General features: G+C 38.8%; 1 long non-coding RNA gene across 1 annotated transcript; it reads right to left on the bottom strand.

Annotated features, from left to right (window-relative positions):
- Nucleotides 1-590: 590 nt before the first annotated feature.
- LOC106998788 (uncharacterized) lies at nt 591-8500 on the bottom strand. Its single transcript, XR_001445331.3, has 3 exons — nt 8340-8500; nt 3863-3990; nt 591-1936 (listed from the first exon to the last, which is right to left on the bottom strand). It is a non-coding gene; the product is annotated as an uncharacterized LOC106998788 (long non-coding RNA).
- Nucleotides 8501-9086: the final 586 nt, after the last annotated feature.

The following is a 9086-nucleotide window of genomic DNA, read 5'->3' as shown; positions in this document are numbered from 1 at the left end:
GGTCGCTTCCATATTTTGGCAATTGTAAGAAATGCTGAAATGCATCAATTTACTTTTTAAAGATTTATCCCCTCTGTTGGGGTTGTCTCAACATATCTGATACATTTGATGACTGTATCCCAAGGGTTAACAGGCTTTAATTCAGCATGTTCTTCAGAGGCAATGTAAAGTAATGGATGAAAATAGATGTGCAGGTGATGGGGTGTTGCCTTTCTATACTCTACTAGGTGAGCCCTAGCTCCAGCCTAACCAAAGCCCATGTTACTATTCTCAAACCACTTTAGGGTTCGTTTTCGTTTTTGGACACAGTAAAATCTCTTTTTGTTACAGGGTCTTTGCACTTATTTTTTTCTCTTCTGGGAACCCTGTCCCCTGATGATTGCTCAAGTCTCAGCTTAACTGTCACCTCCTCAGAGAGGCATTTTCTTTCTATTATATTACTCTATTTATTTATTCTTTAGCACTTTTCATAGTCTGCATTGATTTTATTTCCCTGTTCCCTTGTTTCATGTAAGAGCCACAAGAGCAGCAGCCTTGCCTGTCACCACTGGATCCCAGGGTCTAACGTACTGAAGGGCAGGATACATAATAATAACAGTTAACATCTATTGGGCACTTACTATTTGTAAAGTACTGTACTAAGTACTTTTACATCTATTAACTCACCCAATCTTAATTTGCTCCTTTTTTACAAATGAGGAAGCTGGAACTTGTAGAGGATTTAAGAACCTAGTCACACATTAAGCACTTGGTAAGAGATGAAGCTATCTATGGTTTGGTGACTCCAAGTTTTCAGCTTTACATTGTTCTGCCTCTCCTCATCTGCTTCTGCAGGCGGTCATGATAGCAGAGATCAAGGTCATGCCATGGTCCCAGTACCTTTTTTCTTTTCAAAAGTTATCTCAAGTTATATTCATTTGCCTTTGAAGAAAACGTACTATGTTCCCCTCTAGCATGATGTCTTACATTGGGGGACTATGTCCTAGGTCACCAAAGGTGTCAAAAGGCTTTTCAGCCCTGGCTTTCCAGATCTGTGCATATGTATCCTCTCCAGAATGACCAGTCACTGGTAGGAGGATGGTCTTGCCTCTCTTGCTCATTCTACAGTCCACAGACTACTGCCAGAGGCCTTTTTCCTCTCCATGTGTAAGCCTTCTTATTTCTCTCATATGGGTGGTATCTGTTCTGATGTTACAAATATTTTTTTCTCATTCTCCTTGTGTACACTATGTGTGCTGATTTTTCCTCAGTGTTTGCTGCCATACTGACGCCAGCTCTCTCTGCACTTAATGCCTCCCTCTTACTCCACATGAGATGGGGCAGCCAACTGCCCAGACTTTAGAGGGACTCAAAAGAGATGGTTTCTTTTTTACCCTGTGATACCCTTTTTCCATTCCCCAGTAAGCTGTTCCTCCAGTGCTGTCTCTGGGGGACATGTTGCTGCTCTTGCCTGGAGCTGCACTGGTTACTCGGTCTGGGCTCATGTACAGCTCTAATTCAATTTACAACGCAGTTACATAACTGTTCCCAGTCTCCAGTTGACCTTGATGTCAAGCAGCGGTCAAGTTGTACCAGCCCAGAGAAAGGAGGAGGAATCTCTGGTCAGCCCTTGAGAACATTTTAGCTGGGGTTCTGGAATGGAATGTGGCACCAAAAGGCCAAACCAGACCAGTAAATTCTTTGGAAGGTTGAAAAGCAAGTGTTGTTGATTTTTGTAAGATGGATGCTGTTGACTTTCAGGGCAATCCTGTGTCACTCAGGATTGTGTTCTTGGACCAGAGATGAGGGTGCTGTCCTCTTTTCCCATGAATCACTGTAAGTGGATGAGCCTTTCAGTCTCAATGGGAAGTGCTCCTAGGACTGTCTTGGCTTGGAAACGTCTCAAGGACAAACTTTTAGCACATTCTTTTCTGAAGAGTTCTGGTTCTACTCAGTTCTAAACAGTGACAAGAATAGCTAAGTCTTTCTTCTGTTCTTAATAAAGCGAGGAAGCCAGGGGTTTCAGGAAAAAAAACAAAAACACAAACTAAAGCTTGGGCAAATCGGTCAAAATTTCAGAAATTCAGTAGTATGAAGACTCTCTAGGAGCAAGTACTCTGTTTATTTTGTTCTCTGCTATATCTTTACACCATGAATAATATCTGGTATGGACTAGGCACTCAGAGAGTATTTGTTGGATGATTGTATAATAGGATTTGTGGATTGTGACAAGTGATCTTTTTCTAGTTAATCTGGCAAAGGCTACCATACTAGAAATTTTCAGAAGTCTGCTTTACGTATTTCAATCATATATGTGTCTGTGCAAATACAATGCTAAATAAATATTCTACAAATGTATATATATACAAATGTCTATATCTATCATGATTAGTGATCATTAACTGGTTACTCATCTATGATAAGCACATTAGTAGATTGTGCCTGGATTTAAAGATTGCCTTAAATAAACACCATTCATTTATACTAATTTGACTATCCTCATTGACAGAACTAGATTCATGGGACTTGTGAGATTTATGCAGTTACAAAAGGTTCCTTCCTTAGAAGGACCTCATACTTGGTTTAGTGCTCTTCAAATTCATAATAATTTTTGAACAAGATGACCCTATATTCATTTTACACTGGACCCCACAAAGGTAATTCTGCCAGAAGTATAGAGAGAGCAAGTGTAGAAAAATACTATCTAATATCACCTTTTATATGCTAACAGCCCTGAGTGAGAACAGTTGCTTACTGACTATGGCGACAACTAGGATAACATGTGGTGTGGTTTGGCTGTATCCTGACCCAGATCTCATCTTGAATTTTCACATGTTGTGGGAGGGACCCAGTGAGAAGTAATTGAATCATGGGGCAAGTCTTTCCCATGCTGTTCTCGTGATAGTGAATCAGCCTCATGAGATCTGATAGTTTTAAAAAGGAGAGTTCCCCTGCACAAGCTCCTCTCTCTTTCCCTGCTGCCATCCACATAAGATGTGATTTGCTCCTCCTTGCCTTCCGCTATGATTGTGAGGCCTCCCCAGCCATGTAGAACTGTAAGTCCAATTAAACCTTTCTTTAGTAAATTGCCCAGTCTCGGGTGTGCCTTTATTAGCAGTGTGAAAATAGGCTAATACATCACGCATATCAAGAAAGGATTAATCTACTACTAGTTCAAGACATTAACTGATTAATTAACTTTACTAATGACAAATGCATCACATATATATTCTTTCAAAAAGAATAATCCGAGTATAATTCGTGAATTCACTGGTAGCTCTTCTCTGATGTAAACTATCTCTGCTTTAACAATCTTTGCCTTCCAAAATTCAACAAATTTAAGAGGCCATAAATGCTAATAAATCATCCATATTGCTTATCTTTTTTGATAGCACGGCCATTCTCATTCCTGAAAATTCCTATTGTTTGGTCTGTATCACATTTTAGTGCTTGATCAAAATCAATTTTGAATTTGAATACATGCTGCAATCTAGTTCTTTTTAAGGGGTTTCCACATCAAGTGATTTTCAAAATTTTACTCCCCAGAAAGTGTAGATAGGGCAACATATATAATGCTAATTTTTAAAATATTACGTAGCCTGACACTAGGCACATAATAGCCAATGAGTAAATACCTAATTAAGTAAATTGAACTAACAATTAGAAATTTCCTACTTACCATGCAGGAACATACACATAATAACTTTCATGTATCTTTTCTTAAGTAAAGGTTAAACTCCTAAACAGCTGCTTTTGCTCAAAAAATTTTAAAGTTGCCAAATATTAGATGGTAGCCTACACATGCTGCTTATATAAAAACAAATTCAAACCTCTTTGTATTTTTCAAAATAGAAAACTGAAGAAATTTTTTAAAAAGTCAAACCTTTGAAACACATAGTGATCTTTAGGTAGATTTCATTTTTCCAACGTTGCCTCATTTCAAAGCACACCAACTGCTCCAGCTTAGCTTTGCTGAACCATTTAACACCCACTTGCATCTCAGAAAGTTTCCTGTGTTTATAATTACAAAGGATATTTCATGACAACCTGTTTGTTGTTTATTTATTTATTTATTACAAACATCGAGTCACTCAGCACTTTGGCTGAGCAGAGCAGGTTCATTCTCATGCACATCTTGATACATAACTGAAATTGTTGCTTTAAGTCAAGCTGAGGCCAGATCCTCACAGCCAGACAGTTCTTAATTGCTTCATTTTTGAGATAGGGATTTTCTGAAATATATTTTCTTGCAGAGGAGAAAAGATTTTAAAACTTTGCTTTCACTTCACACTGGGAACAAGGAACAAGCAGATGGAAAATAATGAGTTTCTTCAATACTGTCTTGGCTGGAGAAATATTTTCTTAGACTCCACCTTTTTCTACATGTGCCAGCAACACCAAAATCCTGTTTTCCATTAGCTTGATTCTTGTTAACTACACTTCATTCCTCTTTGGGTAGAGTAAATCACAGATGGAGTGCCATATCATCGTGGTGCCCAGATAGAAAAAAATGTTCGCAAACTTTGACATCGATAAAGAATCTAAAATTCAAACTCATACCACCATATGCATCCTAGCAAAGACAGTAATCATTTATACTGTTCTTTTGAAAAGAGACTAAAGTCTTTCATTTAAAATTTCTTCATTAAAAAACATCTCCATTGAAACACAAAACTAAAACTAAAAAAAACAATGAAATAATGACTTACCACTGTAAGTGGACTAAATTAGAATAAATAGTATCTGAAAAGAATCAACTTAAAGTGTTTAAATAGCTATTAATTTCATCATAAAAATAATCTTAAGACTGCATGAACAGGCTTAAAGGAAAAAATTAGACCGAAGTGGAAAGCAGAAGGCATCTTAGAAGCATCTACATCTCCTATCATTTTCCACAAGGAAATTGCATAAAAATCCTCTCCTTGAGAAAATTCAATCCTCCACATGCTATAGGAAAGTAACCCTCTTTTCTTATTTTCAAGTTTCTCAAATTGGGATCCAGTTTAAGTGGCTTCTCCCAGATCTTTCAGGTTTCCCTGGTTTTTAAAACATATTATCCCCATGAATGTTCTTCTTCATTCAAAACATGAAACACTTTCAGGAAATCTACATACATCCAATAACAATTACATAAGTAGGCACTCATTCCAAAGAGGAAAAGAAAAAAGAAAAAGAGAAGCTTAAAGGGATTGGCTAAAGTGGGTGATCTACTAGGATGCTGGGAATAAGTGATTCTCTGGTGAAACGCCTCAAACACATTTTTGTTTTCAGTGAGCCGGAAAGCCTGAAGGGGGTTGACCTGAGGAGGATGGCATGAAAAAGCGATAAAGTGAGCAGGCTGGTACCTGTCCAGTATGCAACCCTAACTGCTGATCAATGATCTCTAACAAATCATTTGGAAGAGTTGGTAACTTATCCTCCAGTGTAATTTTTCAAAGACACTGATGTCATTATGGGTAAATAAGAATTTGACATTGAATAACCCCCCCCAAGATTTAGGGAAGTGAAATGGATTATGAATGACTGTCTCTGTCTATTTTCTGCTGCTATAACAGAATGCCACAGACTGGGTGATTTATAAAGAAAAAAATTTATTTGGCTCATGGTTCTAGAGCCATGATTCATCTTGAGGCAAATATTCTCTAGCTGTGAGCCGTGAAATCAAAACAAGTTGTCTACTTTCAAAATACAGTGATAGGACAGGCGTAGGATAGACATTCCCATTCCAAAAGGAAGAGATAGGCAAGAAGAAAGGCATAACTGTTCTCAAGTAAGTTCAAAGCCCAACAGGGAAAACAATATTAAGTGTTAAAGCTGGAGAATAATCTCCTTTGACTCCATGTCCCACTTCCTGAATACATTGGGGTGGGAATTGAGCCCCCAGGGCCTCACATAACCCCACCCCCATGACTTTGCTGAGCTTAGCCCACTCGGCTCTCAGGCATTGGAGTCTCATGCTTGCAGCTCTCCTAGGCTCACATTGCACATTGACAGCTCTACAGTTCTTGGGTCTCAGTGGCCGTCCCAATCATAAAGCTCCACTAGGCATCACAGTAGTGGGGACTCTCTGTGGTGACTCCACTCTTGCAGCAGGTTTCTGCCTGGGGCCCCCAGATTATCCATGACATCCGTTGAAATCTAGGTGGAGGTAGCCATGCCCCCAAACCTCTTGCATTCTGCAGACCTACAGACTGAACACCATATGGATGCTATCAAGGATGGATTACTGCTTGCATGCTCCAAAGTGGCCTATACTATACTTGGGCCTGCTTAAGCCCTGGCTAGGACAGTCAGGGAGAACTGCACTGGAATACAGGGAGGAGCAGACAACTGAGTAATCTCTGAGGAGAGAGCTCATGAAGAGTGCCCTGGGCCTGTCCCCTAAAACCATTCTTCCCTCCTAGTGCTCTGGGCCTGTGATAGGAGGGCAGCCTCGGGGAACTCTGAAGTGCCCTCAGGGTCCTTCTCTCATTGACTTGGTTAATAGCACCTGGCTCCCCTCTATCTATGGTGATCTCCTTACCAAATAGTTGCTTGGCTACACTCTTGATTTGCTCTCCTAAAGATGTATTTTCACTCTTTACATGGCCAGGCTGTGAATTTTCCAGATCTTTCCATTCTGCTTCTCTTTTAATTATACATTCCATCTTTAAATCATTCTTTTCCTCTCACATTTCACTGTATGTGTTTAGAAGTAGCCATGCAGTGGCCTGAATGGTTTGCTGCTTAGGTATTTTTTCTGCCAGATATTCTGTCATTGCTCTTAAGCTCTTTCTACATTCTATAAAGCCTTCAAACATACACACAATTTTACCAAGGTTTTTGATACTTAATAACGAGGATGGCTTTTACTCCAGTTTCTAATACCTCATTTCTTATTTCTGTCTGAGGCTTCATCAGAATGACCTTTAACTGCCCATATTTTTATGAACATTCTGGTCACAACCACTTAAGTAATCTCTAAGAAAATTCAAATTTCCTTATAATTCTCCTTTTCATCCAAACCCTCACCAGAAATACCCTTAATGTTTCACTGCAATACAGACTTTTTCTTGCCTGATTCTCCAAATACTTGTAGCCTCTACCATTACCCAGTTCCAAAAGCTGCTTCTACATTTACAGGCATCTCTGTTCTAGTAACAGCAGCCGCATTTCTCAGTACCAATTATCTGTTTCACGGGTTAATGAGTGATTCTTTCCTGTTGAGATCTGTGTTTGCAAGTATCTTCACATCGTGAAGTGTCTCACTCTTAAGGAAAATAAAAAAGCTTACAAAGCTTTTAAGGGCACTTCACCCCCCAGATAAAAGAAATATATTGTATTTTATGATAAATGAAGGGCATCTGCAACCTGTATCTTACACAGGGTGAATCACTGGACTCATGTTTTTAAAAGGAAGAAAAATGGCTTGAAAGGAATTGTTTAAGAGTGGTAAAGTCATTTACAAAAGAAAACCAAATGAAAAAATCAGCCAAATTACATAGAGTAACTCTGCACTGAGTAACTAATTAATCATGGTGTCCAGGGGAGCCTATCTAGCTCTTGGTTTTCTGTGGTCTCAATAATAGGTAAATAGAATCTTAGAGAAAAAAAAGACTTGTCAGGTGTGTTTTTGCTTGTTTTTAACAAAGGCAGAAGTGCACTCAGGAGTCCTTAATTGAATTCACAAAGCCAGGCAATATGTTTAAATGTTATCATTGTAAAGCTATATTAAGTATCAGAGCAGCTTTTTGAAGTCAATATTTTTAAATAAAAAATACAATTTAAAGAGGATCATGGTCCAGTGGTGAAAAACCAGGCCTTTTCCTTACTCCAGCTATTTAGCGCAGAAAAGTTTATGATAATTATTAGAATGACAGGCAATGATGAATTTCTACTATGCAACATGTTAGGAAATGAAGACTGCTTTGGAATTGAAGAACTTTAGAATCAACCAAGAGTTGTGCAAATACAAGGCCTTGGCTTCAAAAGGGAAATTTAGTTGTAATCAAATCCTGCTCCTCATTGTCCTTTTTGACTGTAGGTCACAGGGCTCTGTTGGAGATGATGTTGTGCCATCACTCTAAGACATTCTACTATAACTTACTGAGTACTAACTAAGTTTCAGTTCACATGCCTGGCCTCCTGGGTCCTAAGACACAGACCCAGACCACCAGGAAGGTGCAGCGCAGTATATGGTGACTGCTAAACCCCTCACATAAAACAAAAAAAAACAAAAAACAAGTAATTATTGCTAAGCAAACATGAGCTTTTAAAAAGACTTTTATTATACAGAAAAGAATATGAAAACACAAAAAGATACTAAAGCCTGGTAAATATGTCCATTCTGAAAAAAACGAAAGTTATATTTTAAAACTCACAGGGAAAGCTCTACTTTGGTTTCAGTCATCATCTTTGGAAGAAAAGGAAGTTGGATTTTTCCATTAACAACTCACGGTGCCTTTCTCTCCATCCTGGGTGGTGGCCACGCCACTGTCAGCCTCTTCACACGACTCAGCAGTGGTCAGGGTTGGCCCTTAATGCTGAATTTGGTGTGGCGCTTTCAACAGACTCATTCTTTGGCAGATATCCTGCCACACAGAGAGAACTTTTTGACCAGGTTGTAGCAATTTTTAATAAAAGGATAAACATAAACGGAACTCTCTGTACTTTTTCATTATAGAAATAGTGTTTAGTACTCAACTGATACATTGTACTCTTTTCTGAATTGCTCTGCAGGAAGCATGTTTAAATACGATATCTGGGTCCCCAAATAGACAGTACTAATGGCTTCTGATCAACTCTGAAGCTGAAAGGAGACTTTGTAGAGTCTTGCACAGCATCACAAGTAGTGTGGTGCATCCCTCATCCCAATGTGTTAATAACGATAGAATTTAGAGTGTCTAACCTGAAAACTTTCTGAGAACAAATGTTTCCTATCTTAATGTCGGATTTTTCACAAACATCCTATGTGCATGTCTATCCTATATGGACATCTACCAGGATGGAAGCAGGAAAAAGTGCAGTAATTAAGGGGAGGCTCAGACTGGGAATGAACATGCAGAAACTGAGATCTAGAGCCAATAGCTGAAAAGTCATTTGGGGCAAATGGCCAATCTCAAAACAAA

Source organism: Macaca mulatta, chromosome 6 (assembly GCF_049350105.2).
Source record: "Macaca mulatta isolate MMU2019108-1 chromosome 6, T2T-MMU8v2.0, whole genome shotgun sequence".
Classification (NCBI taxonomy): Eukaryota; Metazoa; Chordata; class Mammalia; order Primates; family Cercopithecidae; genus Macaca; species Macaca mulatta.
Note: the sequence above shows the minus strand (reverse complement) of the source record. Positions and strands in the feature narration are given on the sequence as shown.